At 39.8% G+C, this 22,971-nt stretch overlaps 1 long non-coding RNA gene across 2 annotated transcripts in view; it reads left to right on the top strand.

The window, feature by feature from the left end:
• Positions 1 to 21,481, top strand: part of LOC108502744 — a 34,555-nt gene extending 13,074 nt beyond the window's left edge. The window contains exons 4-9 of one of the 2 annotated variants that reach the window (XR_001876582.1): positions 9,523 to 9,626; positions 12,005 to 12,289; positions 16,650 to 16,745; positions 17,638 to 17,761; positions 20,332 to 20,415; positions 21,279 to 21,481. This is a non-coding gene — a long non-coding RNA (uncharacterized LOC108502744). The remainder of the gene's footprint in view (positions 1 to 9,522; positions 9,627 to 12,004; positions 12,290 to 16,649; positions 16,746 to 17,637; positions 17,762 to 20,331; positions 20,416 to 21,278) is intronic. The other variant, XR_001876581.1, reaches the window with a different exon arrangement.
• Positions 21,482 to 22,971: the final 1,490 nt, after the last annotated feature.

Here is a 22,971-nt window from a genome sequence, read left to right as displayed (position 1 = left end):
GTTATTCACAGATTGAAAGATCTGATGAAGACATCGCCTGTGTTTAAATCAATCTTCTTCACCAATTTACCTCAATTCTTCAGACTTCAGCAGTAGTTGCCTCAAGAGGCTATTCAAGAGACTAATGGACAAGAGAGATAAAGGGCTGGGTGGATGGAAAAGTGCCAATAAAGTAGAAATGGTAGAAGCTGTCAAGTTAGAAAAAGTTGGGAGTGTCTTAAGCTGCTTGACTTAGAGCTGATGATCTTGAGAAAGTGATAATCAGTCAATTGTTATTAGCTGGTGACAGAGTGGTGTTGCCCAGTGGAGATCAGAGGTGACAGTGCTCAGCAAAGGAGCAACCTGTGGGCTGGAAAAGGGGGGCAGCCAGTGAGCCCTGGGGACATAACCCACCAAGTTTACTGAGTCTTGAAGTATTTGATAAGGGAGATTGAACTGACATGGCAAAACATTGTAAACCCTTTTTTTCCCTGCTGGAATTTTGCACTGAGTGCAGTCATCCATTAAAACAAAACAGAGGGAAAAGAAATGCAGAAAAATGTAGGGTTTACTATCTTCTTGACACCCTTTGGGTGTTAAACTACTTGAAAAAGAGACAAATAATCTGGGACTTTCCAGTTTGACTCTGTTCTCATTATCCTGACAGAAGTACAGAAAATATACAAAATCAAACCGTTTCTATACTATTCTAAAGTAGAACTCTGATTAAATGAGAGATAGAGCATTTTAGCAACAGAACAATTTATTGAGCATGATTAATAATTGGAATTTCTGGCCTAAGAGATTACTGCTGGGAGGCAGTACCTGGATAGAGTGCCCAGACACCTGATGGGGTGCAGCAGGTAACACTGGCATTGCCACTCTGTCCTGTGGTGTGCACACTGGTACCCTGACAGACCCCTGCCAGGGTCTCCTGGATTTTCCTGCCCATCTCATCAAACCTGAGTCTAATGAGATTTTTTGCAGAAGAAATCACATGTCACTTAAGGACCTCAAAATCAATTGCTATACAAAGAGCAGTTTACATCAGTCTCTATGTTTTATAAAGTGCCTACCTGTGCAAATTACCTGCACCAATTGACAGTGAGAACATGGCTGTACTGCAATGTTATGAATGTATGATGGTGTGTTAATATATGCTTAAAAAACATAATATTGGTACATTGGAGCATGTTTCACATGATGAATGTCTTGGAGGAGTTTATGCTGTGTTTTTCTAGACTTTTTTGTTTGCCTTAATAGTTGCTATAAAAATAATGTTTTACAATGAACAGAGGAAACACTACCAAACAGTCCCAAAATAATTCAGGCAACTGACAGAAGGCAGAGCTTTCTGCCATGAAGACATTATGAGTGCCTACATTTTTTTTCCTGTCTCTGTCATCCACTTTACGTTAGCTTTGGAGAGTGATTTTATCTTTAAATATGAGTCAGGCTATGTTGCCAAGACAACCTCTCTTCAAGCTTTCCATTTCACTTCCATTGTGTGCTGAACCTCCATCAAATCTTCTCCCAGAGCAACTGGTCACTTATATTTCAAGTGGGATTTGATTTGATGGAGCGAAGAATTCAAAGTGCATGATTTTCTTGGCTCCTTGGCAAGTCACTTCAGCAGGTCTCACTCGCTCTGACTCTGGGGCTGGAGGAAAGTAATCACACTGGCATCTGGATTCCAGCACAGGAGACAGAATATTTGACTAAGTTGCAGGTCTGTGGCATTCCTGCTTTCCCAGCCAAGGCACAGACCTCTGCAGGGCAATGCCCAGCACACCTCCTCTGCAGGCTGTGTTACAGGATTTCTGCTGGGATATTGATTCTCAACAGACTGATGTATTTTAGGCTGAGTTATGCCTGCTTCTGTATTCCCCACAGATGTCTTATTGCAAGGTACCTTTCGTTAAACCAAAATGAATGTTGTGGCTTGGCAGGTGCTCCGGCCACCTGTACATATTGGCTGCCCTGTTGCTGGTGGAATGGGGAGTAGGACGTGGGGTTTGGTTGAGTGTTATCATTGTTTCTTACCATGGGAACTTTTTGAAATATATCTCTGCCTAGACTGCTCTTCAGAGGGGTGCGACAGACTCAGATCAGATTTGAGTAAATATAGACTGTTTGTCATATGGTCATATTAAATTCCTTTGTCATTTCTTATAACCTCGATGTATTTTATGCCCCTTTTTGCTCCTACTTCTCACTCCTTTGTCAACAGACCCTCTTTTCCCAGGCGCTGCTCTGTGCTGTCACTCTTTTAGCTTTATTAAAGAGCGCTTGTAAAGGAAGCTCCTGCAAAGTGATCTTTAATTAAGTATAACAGTAGAGATGACTCTGCTTCTATTACTAAAAAATGAACGAATCTTGCCTGAAAGGTGTCTTTGCTCCTTTACTGCCACTGCAAATTCAGTATCTCGAGGTGCACAAGTAAGTTTTGTGACAAGGTGATGGCCAGCAATAGCCGAGGCTGTGACAAACCAGCAGACAGTGCCCTGGTTCTGATGGGGATGTGCCCTGGGCACAGTCCAAAGGAGTGAGGGCTCAGCAGGGATCTAAGGGCTGCCCCTGATTCCTCCTGCCTGGGCATTCAGGAGCTGGAATTTCAGACTGTTTACCGAGCAGCAGCTGAAAGATGAGCGAGACAGGAATTCATCATCCTGCCTGAGATGAGAGTTTATCCAGTGACAGGCTTATATGATCACTGGTGCTCTGAACAGTTTGTTTTTCATGGAGAGAAAAACAATTTCCCCATGAAGGATTTATTTTTTTTTCTTTTTCAAATATTTCAAAAGTTTCAATTATTTTTTTTTTTAGCTATTGCATCCCTTCTTTTCAGCAAGATGTACAGAGGTCTAGATCTCTGCTACATCTGTCTCCTAAAAGTCCTTCCCATGTTCTGAAAAGTTGACTGCAGCTGAGAGACTGTCTTTCCAATTTACAAGCTTAATGTAGCTTTCCTGTTATATTTACAAATGTGGAATCTGTTGGTATTTAATGAATATTTATTACTAATTTTTTTTCTATGCGACTGAGTATTTTGCACATTGGCTCCATATCTCACGGTAATTTGTGCATTAGAGGGAGGGTTGAGGAAAACCCATCAAAGTTTATTGAATAAAGAAAATGCAGATGATATTGTGGACTGCAAGACACTACAAGGAAGGGATTGTTCTAGTATATTGTAAGTTATTTCACTCAGGACATAAATGACATTTCAGATTTTGAATAGAATAATTATGTGATCTGACACTTGAAAGAGCTCTTCATTATCTATTTTCTTTTTAACCTGTAAAAGACAACTATGGCATTTATATTTAGGATGCGAATAAGGTGGAATGACTAATAACCTTGGTCTGTCAGACACAACCATTAGTTGTTTGTCCCAGGGGCACTCTGCCCATGCACTTTTTCCTGACATGCTAAACAAGTCCAGATCCTGGGTGGATAAGAGAAGTCCAAATCTCCGGGTTTTTTTCTCTGAGATGCCTTTGTGACTTGCAAAATACAACCTAAACAGTCCCACCATGGCTGCAGCTGCTTTGTGGTCCCAATTTCCCTGGGAAGGAAGGCTGTGCTGTGACTCACTGTCGCTGTTGCCTCTGTCTTGGCACAGTTTTTGTGCCTGTAAGTGTGCACGTTACGTGCGTAACAGCTTTGCAGCGGGGCTGTATCTTAGTGATGGACCTCGGTCCAGTCCCGGTTCTGAAATGCAGCCTGAGCGTAACTCCTGCATTCCAATAGCTCCGTTCAGTCCCCAACTGGAAAAACAGGCTCCAGACTTTGTCTGTCTGTACAAACCGGCTTCCACTTGCAGAATAAGTGAATTTGCTCCTCTTTCGTTGACAGCTACGGGTTTCACTGACTGACAAACACAAATCCCAGTTCCCCTTTGGAGAATATGGAGGACAAAACCTATACTGTGGTGAACTCAATTCTGCAGCGCAGCTGGGCCCTAAAGGCTTTACCCGCCCTCTCACTTTCTCTCCTGCACTTGTATTTTTTTCTTTTAGTAGGAAACTCCATTCGGAAAATATTGCAAATGCAAAGACGTGGACACCAGTTATCTTGTTAAGGTGTTGCAAAAGATAGTTTGAACAATTCTTTATTTTATGTAGAGATACAGCAAAAGAAGGACTATTAAGTCCTTATTAAGAACGTTAACCTTTTAGTGAATTGATTTAAAGAAGAGAACATAACTTGCATTTGTTTTGACAGACAATAACAAACATTTTGTTGCACTATTTTAGGAGTAAATATTAGGAGAAAATGTAATAGCTATCTAAATTATAGAATCTAAAGGTTTGGTGCTGGGGAGGGTACAGAAAGAAGTGAGGCTGTCTCTGGAATAGAGAGATGGTATAAGAAAAACCTATGTTTACTGCAACTGTCTGTGATCACAGGAGAGAAAGGTTTGGAACTTTATATTTTATATTCTTTTAGTAACCAAACCACAAGAAAAAATTTACTAGCTTCATGCCTTTTCTGATTGCTTTCCAAAATTACCGCTTTAATGTTTTAATATTTGTAATATGCTTTGAGGATTAATTTACCAGAATGACAGTGAGACAAACATCCTTTAGCCCAGGAATTTGCTCCAGTTGGCAACTCTTCAGGCAAGTAGAAGACACAAGGTCACATGAAATACTTCCTTAAATATTCTAAAGATAAATATTAATTAGGTTTGTAAGAGTTTCTAGAAGGGGTTGAGATTTAAGTGTTTATGTAATTGGCTAACATGCAAAATAATATTCTTCAGTTATAGAAGTTGTTGCTTTATTGAGAATTTCACTACCTGATACCTAACATCATGAAGGTGTCCCATCCACCTTGGGACAGAGAGCCCTTGTGGAGTGGCCCTTGCTATCGAGGTGAGCCCTGGGAATTCCGCTAATTACCAAATGGGATTTCTAATTAATTCTTATCATGTTGTTATATTTGTTCAAATAGGCTTCTGTAGGATGTTAGCTAGTTTTGAAATTTAGTGGTCAGCAGAGACTCCTCTGACCACAGAGCTGACACATCTTCCACACTCCTTATGAACCTTTGAAGGGTTATTTTTCATTGTAGTTCCAGCCAGAATGGGAAAATGATGCTATTATGCCTTAGATATCAGAAGAGTCAAAGAGTTCTTATCTTCTTCTCTTATCCACACATTGGAAATTCATGGCTTGTATTTCTGGGAGCTTTGCAACTCGTTTCTGTGATCACAGAAGTAGGATCAAATTGAAAGATGAAGGAGTGTTAATAACTGGATGTTACCTGGTTTGCAGGAGGTAGAGGTCTATCTCAGCTGAAGGCAACCCTGTGTTACATTCAGTGTTCACATGGGAGGGAGAGCAAATCCAGAAGAAACTGGTTGTTTTGCAGCTCAATAGCTCCCCTGGTTTGGGCTGGGGTACAGTTAATTTCCTTCCCAGTGGCTGGTGTGGGGCTGTGTTTTGGATTTGTGCTGAACACAGGGTTGATAATGCAGAGATGGTTTTGTTACTGCTGAGGCCTTTCCTGCCACGCTGGGGAGGGGGCTGGGTGTGCTTGGGAAGCTGGTAGGGGACACAACCAGGACAGGAGATCCAAACTGGATATTGCAGACCATATGGCATCATGCTCATTATATAGACTGAGGAGAAGAAGGAGGAAAGGGAGGGATGTTTGGAGTGATGGTATTTGTCTTCCCAAATAACTGTTGTGTGGGATGGGACTTGCTCTCCTGGAGATGACTGAACACCTGCCCAGCCATGGGAAGCAATGAATTAATTCCTTGTTTTGCTGTGCTTGTGTGCACAGCTTTTGTTTCATCTATTAAACTGTCTTTATCTCAACCCAGGAGTTTTCTGGCTTTTACTCTTCTGATTCTCTCCCTGACCCTACTGGTGGGGGAGCGAGTGAGCGGCTGTGAGGGGCTTGGCTGCTGGCTGGGGTTAAACCACGGGACTAGCTCCAGTCAAAGAGCAACCAGTTTTCCCATCCTTTCCCTTTGCTTTATAACTAAATATACAAGAAAGAAATAAGTATTAGTCGTCCTTTTAAAAGGAGTGAAGATAATCCTCTAGTATGGACCACATGTCTACATCATCTATTGCATTTTGAAGCCAAACATTGTGTTGATTTCCCAGCCTTTCAGTTGTCTTTTATCCTGCTAAGGTGATGGGCAGAGCAGTGAGTGAGCACTGTGGGTTTTTTCATCTGTCCTGCAACACAGCATGTCTTCAGCCATGACCTGGCAGCCATGAAGCTACCTAAAACAATTTTCTAAGTCTGTGAAGGAACCTCCATATCCTGCTCAGTCTTGATATTTATTGTCCACAGGATAAATGTACTCTTAAAAAAAATTAACTCTCTTGATATTTTGCTCTATTTTACAGTGTTGGCATTCTTTCAGACAAAGTGTGAGTGCAGAGATGAATTCATGTGGTTTGCGCAAGAAAGTGGTTTATCTATTTTTGCTTGCTAAAGCCCTGAGAAAGTTTATCTGTCATTATGAAATCCGAAGGAAAACAGAGGATTTGGGTATTACTGCTTGATGTTTTCTGCAATCAATACATTTTCAAGGCATTTTACAGCATTGATATTTTGTTAAGCAAACACATCTGTCTCCAGATATGGGTTGCTCAGTTTGTCCAGGATGTCTCAGCATTTCTTTCAGCCGTCAGCTCCCACACCCGATCCTGTATTTATCCAATTTAAGAGCGTCTTTTCCTTTGGTGGTTCTTTATGTTTTTGTACTTGCCACATACTGTTTCATCCACAAACTAGATCAATTTATTTTCCTGACTCGACACCATAGGCATAACAAGTCTCTGAACTGTCACAGTTCACATGTAAAATGGCCTTTTAAAGGTGTATTATGACTGTTGTAAATCTCTCTAGTCCCACTCCTACAGCAGAACAGAGTGTTTCAGTACAGGGCTCATCTAGGGAACTCTTCACGGGATTTCTGCTGTACTCAGGAGGATGATGGGATAAAATCCCTGTAATGAAGGCAAACTTGACAACTTGCAGTTTTCTAGAATTCAGACAAATGTAATGGTTTCTGAAGCTGCTGTGCCGCCTTCTTTCCCTGTGGTTGTGAGAGTGCTGTTCTGTTTGGGTTGTGCAGAAGTCCTGAACGGAAGGGAGGCACAAGAGAGGGCAACAGAAATGTGTGAGAGAGAACAGTAAGGTAGAGGCAAGGGAACTGAGGAGGATGTCTCAGTTGCTCTGGAGTTAATGTGCTGGAGCTAGGAAGATGATCCTAATCTAATTAATTATTAGTAACTAAAAAATACATCATTCATCCAGGCAAAATCTTCCTGAAATGCTGCTGCTTTCATCTCCTAGTACCTGTTATTGTAGGCGGCACTCCCCTATTTTTCCAGCCACTCTTGCCTCCAGCATGGTCATTATTTTTTCAGCTTTCCCCTCTTGTGAGCGTGGAAGAATGAGGCACTGCTGTTTTGCTGGAACTGTACCTTTTTCTTTCATCAAAACTCAGCTGTGTTCTCAACCTTTTGTACTTCAACTTCTGTAGGACTCTTTAATACCTTCTCTTTCTTGCCATAGGAACATCATCATCTTGACTCCAACCCCTGCACAGAATCACAGGGTGGTTGGGGTCAGGAGGGACCTTTAAAGAACACCTAAATTCCACCCCTTGCCATGGGCAGGGACACCTTCCACCAGACCAGGTTGCTCCAAGCCCTGTCCAACCTGGCTTTTGTCTTCTCCCATTCACGAGATATACACTTGAAGCTTTAAGAGCAATTTCTCTTTACACAAAGTTCTCTTTGTAAAGCCAACTTTTCGCTTTAGTTTCCCCCTTGTTTACAGGATTCCTCAGCCACTTCACCCATAAATATCTTTTTACTTTTTTCCATGTCAATCCTTGTGTATAAGGGAAAAATCAGTCTAATAGAACTGTCCACCCATTTCTGTGCCCTCCCTCTAAATATCCCACATGACTCCTTCATGCCTGTGAGTCCCTGTTATGTCTGAGTGTGGAGATCAGATGCATTGCCCTTCCTTGCTTTTCTTCTCCAGCTATTCCTTTCCTTTTAATTTTCCCTGTTGCCACTATTTCTAATGGAAATTCATGCTGGTAACTAAGCCCACAACATGTTCAACATCATTAACTGTGCTTGTCTTTCATCTCGTAGACTGCCAAGAAATTTAGGCTGGAACCTGTGATTAATATGTTGCTGGGGTAGTGGAATGTCCATAATTCTGTGACTGTGGGCGGTGAAAGGGTATTTTCTCTCAATGTGATGATCTTCTAATCATCTGTGAGGGATGGTGATTCTGGGACACCAGGTTGGTTGACTGGAAATGCCTTTGTATTCATTCTTTTGAAGAATAGAAGTGTTGACAGGAGAAGCATTAATACTGTTTTAGTCGGTTTTGTTTGTAGCTTAGAAACTATTCTATTGCAATATATGCATGTCATTCAGTGCACAGAATTTTGTTTTAAACTTTTTAGGACATTACAAGTACCTTAAATTGCAAAGAGCAGTAAATCAGGAATATATACTACTCCTGATTCGTAAGTAAATATGCATACTTACTTTAACTGTTTTTTTCTTCAGAAAAATTCACATATTAAGTAACTGGGTTAGGATCAGATCATGCCAACACATGCCAGAGAGCTTTCAGCTGAAGATATAGAAGCTGGAATAGTTAATAGTCACTCTTTTCCATCCTTGGGTTTAATTTCTATTAATGTAACACTGCTCTAAAATCTAACTACTAATGAAAATACGTGAAAATCTACTGTCAGAGAATCATAGAATATGCTGAGTTGGAAGGGACCCACAAGGATCATTGAGTCCAACTCCTGGTCCTGCCCAGGCCCATCCCCAAGAGTCACACCCTGTCCCTCAGAGCATTGTCCAAACCCTCCTGGAGCTCTGGTAGCTTTGGTGCTGTGCCCACTGCCCTGGGGAGCCTGGTCAGTGCCCAACCCTGTCTAGGAGAAGAACCTTTCCTTGAGATCCAACCTAAACCTGCCCTGAAGAACTTCAGGCCATTTCCTGGGATTCTGTCACTGATCACTCTATTGTAATATATATAATATATTGTCTTCTATTGCAAATGCAGAGCAAAGTAAAATTTCTCAAAATAAAGGTAGTGAAGAAATTAAAGTTTAAGAACTTAAGCATGGAAACAGGTTTCTCAGGGTTGTGTTCAGTCTGTGTATCACAGAAAAATTGCCTTCAGATAGGGGGCATTTTGTCTTTTCCAAGTAAGTTTGATGCATCGTATGCAGTAGCTTCAAATGGCCACTTCTTTAGATGTTTTGAAATATTCCAGATGCACTTTTGCCAGATAATTTCTGGTCATAATGGCAAGATTCTGTTAATGTTAAAGTCTGTGTGCAATTTAATTATTGAGTAAGTGGACATTATATTTGCATAATGGCATTACAGCCCAAAACCTTTTGTTTTTTTTCTTTGCTCTCCATGAAGGTAGGCATTCATTTATGGAAGCCAGAGAAGTGGGAACTTCTGGAATCCTGAAGAATTGTGTTCTAGAATCTATATTTTTAATATCATTCCTCAGGCCAGAAGCTGCCATGAGCAAAGAAGAGGAGTGCTACCAGTGCCTGAGGGTCCTTACACTGGCAAGGAATTGATACTGTAAGATATACCAGATTGTTTGAGCAGGTAAATTACTTCTTGTACAAAGAGAAAGCAAAAGATCCTGTGTTTTTCGCCAAATGTAGAATTCCTTCCTACCCCCAGATCAGTGACTCTGAACATGAGAGGTTTTGTGGTGTCGGGGGCTGTGACCCATATCATGCAGTTCTTTCGCTGCTGGTCTAAAATGCCACAGAGAAGGGCAGAAAAAAACAGATTTTACATAGTATGGAAAAGCAAAGTCTTCCTGGCTCACTTTAGTGATATGCTCAATCCATAAAGTGCTCACAATGGGTCGACAATAACACAAAAATTTCTGCCTTCTCCAAGAAAGCATGAGAAAGGAGAGGACAAAAGGGTTTATAGCTCTATCGGTTGTCAGTTTGAAAGATCAGTCCTCATGGATCATAAACAGATGTTTTCTCCTAGAAGTTGGGCTTTCCTCTAGGCAGACTTCTAGGGCGTGAGATGCCCGGGAGTATGAGATGTCAGTGTTCAGCTTGCAGGTGTGAGTCAGGACCTGTGGGAAAATGGTTTCTTCCTGAGTGACAGATGGCTGTCGAGTGAGGAATGCTCCAGGGCATCAAAAACAGTGCTTGGTGCCTCTACTTTGGCAGCCACATCCCATCTCACTATTTTTTATGTTTCCTTATGCTACTTAATTGTATATTAACTTGTGGTTAACTTGCCAAATTTTGACTTCCAGCTGTTCAATCCTCTGTTTTTATCAACCAACTTGGAATACTTCTCGACTTGGAGCCCAGCCTTGCCTTTAAAGCAGTGAAAGCAGTGGGGCCAGATATGTGCTGGTCTTCTTACCATGGTCTTCTGACTCTGAGCTTGCTTGATCCTGGCTGCCTCATAGGGCTGCCATCGCTTTGTTTCCAGCAAAACCTCACTCTTGCCTGTGCTGTGTCAGGTCAATGTTATCTTTCTGGCCTCAGCCTTTCTGTAGGGTTCCTATTTTTGAACTGCCCAAGAAAGGGTTAATAACATTTAGTGTCACTGCTCAGCAGATTGGTAGGAGTGAGGGGAGTGGTTGGTCCCTTTGAAACTCAAGAGCTCTGTTTTAAAGGGATCGAGGTCTAGAACTGCTGTCTTACAGCTGCTGTGTCAGATATGCAGATGTTTGGGTTCCAGAGAACATTTCAGTTTATGAAAACAGGCTTCCCATGCATGCTGTACCCCCATGCAATCCTTACAGCAGTTGCTGCCCTGCAAGAGAAGGTTTCCAGGCAGACATTCCTGTGTTGTCCACCTTCCTTCAGCATCTTCATGTGTCACTTTTTTGCTCATTCCTGGCAAAAATCATAAGATTTCACCGCTCCCCATTAAAACCCAGCACCAGCCATTCCCTGCCATCCTCGGCCAGCCCTGACAGACTGGTGTCACTGGTACATGGGCAGGAGGCTGCCTGGAGATTAATTTTTATTCCAAAGCTTTTGGTTGCCAGTCACTTCATTTCTCAGTTCTGAAACTAAACACCCCTTCGAACTGTGTGCTTTGCTGGGCTGATGACCTGCCCCGCTGACCTCTCCTATCTGCCTATGTTTTTACTTTGATTTTCAGCAAGTGTTACTACCTTTGACCCTCTCTGTCTGCAAGATTATTTCTATTTCAAGTCACTGTTTCTTTGGTGGTAGATTTCTGAATTAGCCACTAACTTTGGCATTCCAGTTGTAAGACCACATCCACCAAATTTCTATTACAGCGCTACCATAGTCACTGCGGTAAAGATTTTTGGGCCTTCTGATGTACTGTTTTCTTTGTTTTCTTGTTTATTGTTCCATTGCCTCATGCTTCTGTTATGTGTGATTCTACAACCACTTCACAGAACTCAGAAAAAGAACCTAATTAGGTTATCCCTAATTAGGCACAAAACCCCCTCTGCACTGTGTTTAATATCTTCTTGATATTTCAGCAATGAAAGAGAATTTCCATTATTATAAAAGTCTGCATGTGAATGAAAAAAAAGTCCTTTACTTGTATTCATAATCCTAGTATTGGGCACCACTTCATGATATTTGGGACAAGGGGGATCTAGTACTATCAAGTCAAGTGAGCTGTTTTCCTAGTATATGGAAGAATATATTTCACAAAAAACCTCGGTGCATGAAATGTACTTCACCAAAATCCTTTTCCTAACAATTGCATGACAGTGATGATCTTTCTTTAATACTCATTTTTAACTTTTTTTTTTCAGATTTTTTTCCTTCAGAAAAGAGTTAGAGACTTTACTGTTTTATTAGCTTTCTCTAAAATACCTTTGAAAAACAGGCAGAATTTTTTTCTATAGTAATTCGGGTCCAAGAACTGACAGCTTTCTGTATTTTCATGAGTTTTCCAATAAAGACTGTCTACTAATAATGTTTTAAACATTTTACATTGCGTTTATGTCATTACAGTTTCCCCCATGGCTAAGCATAAGGCATTTCTTGATCTGCATTTTCTGGGAGGTAAAAGTTTTAACGAAGTTATAGAAGATTCCTCATTGTGACAGGTTATAAAATCAGGAGTAAAGGGATAAAGCTGCACACACTTTCCCAGCTTTCCAGGCAGGATGTCCACTTATTCTCATCAGAGAGCTGAATCTGTCCTTCTCTGGGAGTAATCAGAGCATTTGCCTAAGGATATTCCACCCATGGTGAAGCGCCCAAGGAAGTTATCTGTGGCCTCCAGACATCTCAAAGGTAGCACCATTGCTTGCCTCTCTCATTACTTTTGTATTTGTCTCATTATTTATACCTTATTCGGGGAATATATTAAAATAGAAGTGACTTTCTTTTCTGTAACAGTCAGTCTGATGTGTTATGCATAGAAATTTTAAAATAGATTCTAATTGAGGTATTGAAAAGAAAATTTTCTGCATGTCAGGCACCCTCAATAGCAACCTTCCTTTTTCTCCATGTTGAAAAAGCAACAACAAAAGCAGCTTATAAATGTCTGTATTATAAAAATTGGGCACCTGCAACAGCCTGAGAAGGGCAACTGGAGACATGGAGCACAGTACAACTCCTTCCCTCCACTGCTGCCAGGTGAACAAGCTGCTGTATGTCTGGAAAGGACTGCTGAACCTATGGAAACCCCACAGGACTTTCTCCTGTGGCTCCCTGGGAACTGTGCCTACTCGTGGGAAAAGGTTGTCCTGAAATATTTTGAATTAGGAGCAGAGATTCTTCTTGAATGCAGTAGTCCACCCTCCACAGCTACACACTGCCCCTCTGAGGAACTTACAACACTATCTAAGTAGCAAACAACTAAATATGCAAGTTTACTTTTTCTTTTTTGAAATCTTAAGGCTGTCCCATTACTTAGTCCATGAAGTTCTGGAAGGTGTAGACTGAAAAGCTGTATTGCAGAAAAGAAATTCACTTGTGAGGAGAAAATGCTTCTTTACTCTGGAAATAGACTCCCCAAGCCAAGAGGATTTTAGGCAGGGTGGACTGCACAAAGACAACCTGAATACTAACTGTTCAGATGAGGTTTTGAAGGAACATTACTTTTCCAGTGGAGGAGGTGGTTGTTAACTTGATTAAAAAAAAAATAAAATCCGTTTCTGTCAGTCTCTGTTCTTCCTCCAGTGCTTAATAGTTTTCCAGGGCTTTCCACCATGCATGTGAGATGTGTAGAGAAGCTGTAGCTTCCCCTGAGCCACTGTGTAGTGTAATAACATTGCCTGGGAACAAGGAAGAACATGTTTTTCCTTTCATCCGGAGATATTCCTGGTGAGAGATGGGTGGGTGGCTCAGGCAGACTGAAAGGTGGCTCAGTGTGACTCCTGTTGTTCCAAAGTAAATCTGTTTTCCATTCCTGTCTCTGCCTTGTATGGATTGCAGAGATCCATTCACATTTAGCAGGGAAGTTTGTACTCAATAAACACTGCAGGAGCATTTCACAGTCTCAGGCTGCCACATGAGGAAGTTCTGTGCCTTTCTTGCTTGAGTTCTACCTTCCAGGATGACAGTCTTGTACTGCCTGAGGATGTACCCGTCTAGATGATCATCCCCAGGGGGCTGGGAACCTCTTGGGTAACTGGGGGCAGTTTCACTGGGAGCTGTGCTCTTTGTGCCCACATTTGGGCTTTGGTACTTAAGAGTTTTTAAATGTCACAGTGAGCAGTAAGCATGGAAACCTAATCTTGTTGGGGGACTAAGTGCATGGTACATTATACTGGTGATCTACTCGTTCTTTAGGATTGGGTAGACTTGCCTACTTTTGGTGGAAATCCTTGATTTATTCGTGTTGTTCTCAAAGATGTAACCCCAAACTGGTTACTTCTCTCCATTCTTTTGTGTTTAATTCAGTTCATTCGAGATTCTGTCTCTGGTGGAGGTGGTTGGGGGGTGGTGCATGTGTATATGCACACCCATGACTGCAATTTTGGCATGGCCTTGGGTTTTGATGACACTAGTGCTGCTATCATAAAGAAATAAAGTAATTCCTTATGTGTGTATTTTGTCATTCCACTGAATAAAATGTATGTGTCTTTAGGTGATCTGACTTGAACTGATTGCTCTCTCCTTGAGGAAAAGCACTGGTGTTACCCTGAGGCTGTCTTCTCTTTTCGAAACCTTAATTTCTGCACACTATAGTTTGTCTAAATAGGAGAAACTTTTACATTACTAGTAGGAAATGTGAGTCAGCTTGATTACCACCTGAGGTTATATGTGTATGTGTAAAATGTACCTAGATGGAATACATAATATAAACAGCCTTTTTATTTGTCACCTGCCAAAATGTCAGTGTGCCCGTGTGGTCAGTCCATTAGCGTTAAATGGGAGAATTTTTTCCCTGGGAACCATGTTCTGAAATAACTGATTGGGGTCATTAGTTTGTTTAATTTCATTGCTGCTGGTTTAGCTTACAAAACTGTGGGTGGACTTTCTTTTCTTTTTAACAATCTGCTTCAAGCAATACTGTTTTTCTTTAAGCTAAAAATACTTCTATATAAAATGTCACATCTAGAATATCACATCTTTTGTTAACCTCTAAGGAAGCCTGAACTTTTGTACTAGAAATGAACAAGGTCACCAGAAAAATTTGTTCTTTGTCTACCCTGTTACACATCAACTCTAAGAATTTCCAAAGATCCTCTGGACTGCTGGAAGCCAGCAATACATTCCCAAAAAGACGAAGGGACCAAGGCGGTGCAGTGAAGTCACATTGCCTTTCGCTGGCTGTGGTCAACCATTTCCCTAGATTCCATCCCAGTGATTATCCCATCATGGGATTTGATTTTTCTGGCATGGCTTGTTTTCAGTAGACCCTGGGGGGTTTTTTTGTGTTTTGTTTTTGTGTGTGTGTGTGCGGTTTTTTGTTTTTGTTTTGTTTTTTTATGGCCTACTATTTTATAAGTATTTCTCCATTAATTTTCACTTATTTCCATCAAGGTGAGGCTGACTGGTCTGTGGGTTTATTCCTCTAGCTCCTGTGAATGGGACTTTTTTTTTTTCCTTCGTTTTGATAGAAGGAAGGAACAGTGAAAGAACTAAAAATTGATTTAGCTTAAAGTAAGGCTGGGATTTCTTTCAAATTGAGCTTGATAGTGGGAGAATACATTCTCCTCATTAACATCACCTGAAGACCAAGTAAAGCTTTGATGCTGCAGTACAAGCAGCAGAACACTGGATTTTATAACTCGTGATCATGAGTTTACTGCAGAAGAACATTTGTAGTCTTTTAAATTGGTGTCTATTATATCATATTACATTTTAGGGCACTTTAGGGCACTCTTCAATTACTTCCAAGGTGCCAAACTGAAAGCCTACCCTTCTTTCATGAGTCTGTCCTTCTGATTCTTGTCCTTCTGAAACTTGGGTTTCTTGTTTCATCGGCGGAAAATGATTTGTAGTGTCGTGTGGTTTGCACATCATTAGCTTCAGGGGCAGTTTTAGTACATACTTTCTAGTTTCAACTTGGGATCACTAGTTCTCATGGACTGCTAGGCTCTATAGATCTAAAAAACTATGATTTATGCAAGCATACTTTGAAATTAATTTGTGAGATTTTCACTGGAATTTAGTCATAAAGGGTGGGGGGTTTTGCTGTGGTAGTGTGATAACTAAATGAAACCATTTTTAGTAGGTTTTGGTATGTAGAATGCACAAAACTGTATTGTTCTCAAATGAAGCAACTCAATAAATATGAGAGAAGACAAAAGTTTTCCCCTGTCAATTCTCAAAATACAGACTGTTGTACTTTTTTTCTATGTCAATATTAACTTTCTCTGTGCAAAGCTTCATACAGCACAGGAGAAAGTCTTAGAGAACAAGATCTAAAATACTCCCTGAGACTTCAGGTGTCACAGGGTTGTCCCCTTCCAGAATAAAAAAGCCTTTGCCTTGGTTGTCATTGCTGTAAACTCAGTGGAGACTTGTGGTTGTGCTTGACACCAGTTCAGTATCTTATGGCAAGGTAGGTCTATTCTAAAGGCTACCCACTCTATTTTCAATGCAAATTAATAAAGAATTCTTCTGTATATTAAGAGGAAACCAAAGTGCTGCCTTGTCCCAGCTGTGACTACAAGGCAGGAAAACACAATTGGATGGAGGAGGCTCATTGTTAAGTTACAGGGAGAAGCTGCAGTTCTGGATGTGATAGAAAAATAGCTGAAGTGAGAGAATGAGATATAGATGGGAAGTGGGGAACTTGTTTTCTTTTATTTCTTCCTTTCTGCCTTTCTTCTGGCTGTGTTTAGAGCCTTATGTTGTCTGGTTTCTTTCTCCTAAGGAAGTCAGGAAGGCTGTCCTGGCAGTGAGATGAGGGATGAGGGAGACAGAGGCTGATAATTTGCTGATTGCACTCAGCCCAGGGGGAGAAGCACAGGCAGAAGTGCTGGTTCAGGACTTCCCATACTTCTGGCACTGATTTTGCTGGTTTGGTTTTTTTTTTTTAATAAATCATCTTTTCAGTTCTTATTAGAAAACCGAAAAGCCCGACTTTGAATTAGGCAGATCTCTTTCACTGCTAAAGCCAATAAAGAGAAAGATTTTATTTAATTCAGAGGTATTCAAATACTTTTGCCAGGTACTTACTGTTTGTGTCTTACAGATATTCGTATACTACTGGGACTAGGCTAAAAAGTAAGAATAGATATTGCTGCTCCCCTTTACTCCTTCCCAGTATTAAAGAAGAGAAGCTTTGTAGGTATGTATGGTTAAGGTGTCTCTCTTTGTCTAGTGTTTTTCCTACTTTATATTAGGTTTGAGAAGCATTTACTTAAAAAGATCAACTGAAATTGGTATGCAAGGTTTGAATATATATATATTTATGCACTATTTCAGTAATGACGAATCACCTGATAGCTTTGATTTTAAAATGTACGATGATAACATTTGAAGTTAAATTTGAAGTAGCTACTGCAAAAATTATTTCTGTTACTTTGTAATGTTATCTTAAGGTCTAGTCCTTAATGGGTTTCTTTGAATGGATCAGGGTCTTTTTTTCACCTTAATTCCGCTGGTATAGTAGAAATATAATAAGAATTAAGAAGAAGATAATAAGAATCTTGCATTGTATAATACCCTGTCATACTCAGTACTGTGTATAATGACCTAAAGCTAATGCTCTCTTCCTTGGTTAGCAGCCTGATTTTTCAGTTAGATATTTAAACACAGGAACCAAAGAGTCAGTCATCCTTGTAATTCACCTTCTTTGGTGCTTAAGAAACAGCAAAGAAAGGATTATCATTATTACAGGCAGAGCACTAGTTTGGCTGTGTTAAAGTTGTGAACTGTTTTTTGTCAAAGGTTGACTGTCTCCTGCATGCTTTAAAATGCATGTTCTTACACAGATTTCCTCACAATTGAATGTATCTCACAGCTATGCTGAGAGTCATTAGAAACAGGGATTTTTCTTACTTTATTTTAATCTGGTTGAAAAGAATACTAAGGGAGTTGTTTCTATTACAGAAAGAACATCATATAATTTTTCTCACTGAAAGTCTCCAGTGCTTCCCCTCAATTTGGTCTTATTTCTGTCTGCAAAACTGTGCTGTTAGTAAAGCTGGCATGAGGTAGATGTTTGTTTTTACTGGCAGGCTATACATATCAAAAGGTTTTGCTGCAGAGAAGACTCCAGACGTCCCCTGCTGATCCAAACTAGGTTGGATATTGTACATATTTTCCTTGGAGAGTGAAACTCTCTTCTCTGCCTAAGCAGAGGTGAGATAAGGAGCTTTTCTGGTGGAAGTCTGGCATTGCTGCTTCTGCCTGGGAGTGGGAGCTTGTCCTGGGCTTCATTCACGTGAAGGCATCGTTTATAAAGAAAAGTTAATGTGTTTATCACAAATGCTGGAAAAGTTCAAATTCTGCTGGAAAGATTGGGACAGTTTCTGTCTTGCTAGAACATGGTATTCAGCAGTCTTCTTCATTTTGTAATGTCATACATTCCAGAGAAATGATTCCTAAGCATAATGGAGTCTCAGTCAAATAGCTGTCAGAAAATACCTTAAGAATCATCTTGGGCGTGTGAGAGCTGCTCCCAGGACACAGTGTGAACTCCTGTTCTAAAGAGAACACATGTCCTTCTTATGTGTCAGAGGTGCCTGTGGCTTTTCTCCATAATGCCATTACGACCCTTCTGTGGCAACAGACTCCTGATTTCATTCTCATCGTGTTCTTTATCTGTGGATTACTATGTGTATGGTCACTAGATAAATGCTTCCCATCCCCTACTCTCTTCAGGGAATAGAAGTTTCATCCTCAAATCTGATGATTTGCTGAACTAACTGTGCTCTGGAGCTGCTGCTTTGGAAAAAGTATTTTCAAACCTCTTTGGTTTTCCAAATGTGTTACTGATATAGGGGTTATTATCCCATTTAACAATAAAACACGAAGTTTTCAAAGGTAACCAACATTTTCCCAGTAACCAGTTTGTTCTTCCAAGTATCCTAATTCTGCAGGTACCTTTGGGTAATGCATTTTTCTTAGTGACAGGTAAATGTTGGTTGCCTTATGTGCTCTGCACCTGGTTCAGCCAGCCCACAGGCGAGGATTAGGTTCCAGGTGACTTAGAAAGGACCACACACGTCTCCTGTATTTCTAATTATGCTGATGAGTTCACAGAGAATCATTTTGATTGAAGGAGTAAATATTGGATAAAGAAACAATACATAATACAGACAGTCTGGAACCACACAGGTGGTTCACTACACTGTGGTCTGAACAGGCTGGCACTGAGCTTTCAGGAGTCCTTGTTTTACACCCCGTGCCCTACCAAGGTTTGTGGAGTCTTTTTTAACAAATTAAAGGTCCGGGTTGCACATTGACAACAATCCTGGAAAGCACCTATCCTGAACTATTCTGCCATCGTATCAGACTGATTTTATTTGGGGATTTATCAGGAAGCATAATGGAAACATACCTGAAGACTTGAAAAGGGATGAGAAGTTCTGACTGCCATAGCACAGTGCACAACACAGCTCAGCCTGCTCAGTTTGTTGTTGTGGGAGAAAGCAAAAGCAAATAACATATGGATGCAATTTTTACACATTTGTACAAGCCCTTTACAGTCAGATCTGATTTCTTCTAGCAAAGACAAGAAAGAATGTCTCTTGCACCTATCCTGCCTTCGTCTGTAATTGAATTATAATCACCCTCATTGCTCTTGTAGAGGAAAGCAGATGGTAAAATATTACTTCAGAGCATTTTGGGGAACACAGGATTTTTCTTAAAGGTTATTAGTGCTTCTACTGAAGCATTCTAGAGGTGACTTTAAGAATATTCTTAGGATTTCTAATGCTAATACAGAAATAACAGGGAAAAGATGTTATTATTGCATTTTTATTGCAAACTGGTAAAAAAGGTTAAATCCATTCAAGCTATCACTTAATCAGATGTTCTCTGGTTCACTTTTTCAGGGCAAGGTAGGTCAAAACGGAGTGTTCATAGCTGAATTAAGCCTTGTCACAATAAGAAAATAGGCTTATTTGTGGGAGATTTGATAAGAAGTTAATAGTGGATTTGCTGCTTCTTGTAAATAAAAGAAATATAGTGCTAATTAATAGATTTTTGTAAAAAAAGTTTTTTCTGGTGCACCAATGGATAAATGTGTGCTGAATAGAAATTTTAACACCAGTGCTGGTACTTGTTAGGGGAATATATTCAAAATAATAACAGGGCTTGTTAAAGAGCAACTTGAGAGGTGATTTTCTGGTTTTGTGCAGCTAATTAGGCACAGAAATGAAGCGATGGTGCCGGGGTTTTCCACATGGCTGACAAACACATAGAAAATTTCAGCTGCTGAAATTGGAAGTAAAGACAAATTCAATAGTTAGCAAAATGTGTTGGGCATAGGGAGAGGTTTGGTTGGGGTTTTTTAACTGTCAGGTTTTGCATATTTTGATTTCGCTGAAGCATTGGTAATTTCCTTTGAGCTGGTGAAAAAAAACCAGGATTTGGTGAAGAGAGAAACAGAAGTAGTACAAAAGTCTCCAGTAGCTGGCAGAGAGCTGCTGAAAAGAGCTACAGTAGTGTTTTGGAAGTGTAAGAACAGTCTGAAGAGGCATAAAATCCTTTGATGGGGTCACTTGTTGACAAAGCTCTTAGGAATGACTAATAAATTGAAGGGGTGAAAAGAAAACAAAGTTCTTGTTCTCGATCCTCGTTCATAGAGTTTAGATTTAATCTTATCATTGACTGAGATTTCCACGAACTTAACATTGAAATATAGTAAGCCATCAATTTTTTTCCTTACTTCGTTATCAGAACAGCAAAAATCTTATTTCTTGCAGTTTTACCGTGTGTAAATTGGAGTATTTGAACAGAGATGGAATCTGGCATGACATACTCATGTGGAACTTTGTCTTGATTTGATGGTATGTCCCCAAACTGGACAAGTAGCACCGTCCAGGTTTCAGAATGTTATTTCACATAATTCCATTGCTTTTCAAATAATAGTTAAAGAATTTTCTCTGTTGTTGACTGGAAGGTAGAGGTGACTGTCATTTTTCCTCCCTTCTCAGAAAATTAATGAAATAATTAATAGAAAATATTGACTATAACGTATATATATAACCAAGACTAATGACTATATATATAACCAACAATAATTACTATATACTTATATATATATATAACCAAGTTCTGGTTAATAAATTCAAAGTAATCATGTTAATTAGCTCATTGACAGTTTGATCATGGTCAGTTTTAAAATGATTCTATAATACTAGAAAGGAAAACTTATTTTAGGAACTAATCACTTCATTCATGAATTTTATTTCTGTGAAAGTGAGAATTGGAAAACATTCATTAGCTGTGAGTCATGGCATAATGCAATCATGCCAGAGTCTGTGGAATCCCTCAAAAGTTGTTGAACAAAGTTGTAAAGTAACTAATTTGTAATTGTGAATTTGAGAGGAGATTAATACAGCATCAGCTACTGTTGAATCTATTTCCATAAACTAGATACCACTTCTTTTCTCTTGTCCTTTTAAAAGTATTTGAGTAAAAATATGGTTTTATACCTCATATTATTTACCAAATGCTTGCAATTTTTATCTGTATAATTTACATGTGTAAGCGGAATTTCCTTTTTTTTCCTGTGTTTTTATAAAATACATAGGAGAAAGAATTTACTTGGTAAATGCTATGCCTGAGGAAATAAATAAAGGTGAAATTTTAAATTCATACGTCCTGTGGAAGGAAGAAAATTGAAGCAAGGTATGTTTTCCTTACGCAGGTCAGAAAAAAACCAAATGCACGGGAATAGTCAGTGCTGCTTCAATTCAACCTAAAGATAATGAAATGGCAGCAAAAAAGCTACAGTAGGAAGAGAAGAGAATTTGTCATGTTCCTGATGGATTGTGATGTGTAAAATAGAATTGGAGGTGGCAAGGGACTGTCAGCAATTGAAGAAAGCTCTTACAGAGGCCTAAATAATGCTTGGCAAATAAAAGATAATAAGAATCTTGGTAAATGGTCAACTGACCCAAGGTGGTGTGTTCTGGGGCTGGTTATAAATGAGCTGTGGAAGGGGAATGTGTTTCCATGGTGTTCATGATGTTTTGGTCAACTTGAATAGAAAATGATACAATATTTGTAATCAAGGTAAAAGAAGCAGGGGAAAATAAAGTCTTGTAAAATAGTTTTCTCTGGAGCGAGACTGTTTGTAGAAGGTATTGTTTATAGAGCCAAGGATCACAGATGAATTTTTCTCTGCAGGAACTAAGTTATTCAAGGGCTGATCTAATGCCCATGGCAGCCAGCAGAAGGATGCTTGCTGACTCGAGTGTGCTCTGGAGGAGATTCCCAAAATACTTGGCTTCATATGTCCTGCTTAGGTCAGGTTGACCTCATTTTGCTTGAAACAGAGTCAGGCTTAGAGGGGATGAAGAGTGATGGATATTGAGAACAAGCCAGCAAACACTCAGCAGGGGATTTTGGTCTCTTGTGGCTGCTATGAAAGCCAGCCATTGACAGGAACAAAAAATGTAATTTGTTTTTCTAGCACATGCTAAACAAGTGCCAAAATGAGTGATTCACTGTCTTAAATTTTGAATTAACAGAATCTGTCCATTTTGTAAAGCAGCTTATCCAGACTGCAGTTTTGTGACTGAGGATTCTGCAGTGTCCTCCAAGTTTTTGTGATCCTGGTAAGTACTGATGTTAACACTAGTGAATTATATCATTCATATGCTAGAGCAGGCTGCCTCATCCAGAATGTCAGCATGAATAAAATTCCAATTTTTAAAACATGTTCATTGCCTAAATGGCTGTATCTTCTATGCTGGATCCTCTCCTTGTTCTGCCTTCAGAAATTTACACTCAAAAATCAGGAAAAAAAAAAACACAGCTGCATCTTTCTGTTTCAAGTCATTGTCACACCAAGAGATGGATTGTTAATGAGAATGTGGCAAATTCCTGTCTCATAGCACCATGTGCATGTTTTTATCTTTGATGTCTCATTTTGAGTTTGAGACAAATTTTGTCCATCCTCCAAGAAGATGGTCAGAAAACATTCCTGCTTTAAACAGATGAACAATTCATCTCAACACCTTGAGAGTGTTTGCAGAGTCCAACCTAAAAAACCCAAACGCTTCATTAAATGTGTTTTCTCCACATGTTCCTAAGAATGAGGACTTTTGAACTCTTAATGTTCACTTGTTTTCATACATAGCTCATGGCTTTTGAAGGGCGTCTGTAACAGATCACAGTTGTTTTTGCAGAAATTATTTGGTCCAATGTCTCGCTTTGAAGAATTAATATATCCACGTTATTTCAAAGGATAACGGTTTATTGATGTGAAAGGATTGTTGCTAATTGTTGAACTGTTCTTGTGGTTTTTTTCTGTGTACACAGCAGGGGAGAAGCAAAAAAAAAAAAAGAGGCTTTGCAGGTGGGGCTGAGGGGTTGCTGTGTTTTGGGTTTACATA

The sequence above is a fragment of the Lepidothrix coronata genome, unplaced genomic scaffold, assembly GCF_001604755.1.
Source record: "Lepidothrix coronata isolate B3197 unplaced genomic scaffold, Lepidothrix_coronata-1.0 Scaffold124, whole genome shotgun sequence".
NCBI lineage: Eukaryota > Metazoa > Chordata > Aves > Passeriformes > Pipridae > Lepidothrix > Lepidothrix coronata.
Note: the sequence above shows the minus strand (reverse complement) of the source record. Positions and strands in the feature narration are given on the sequence as shown.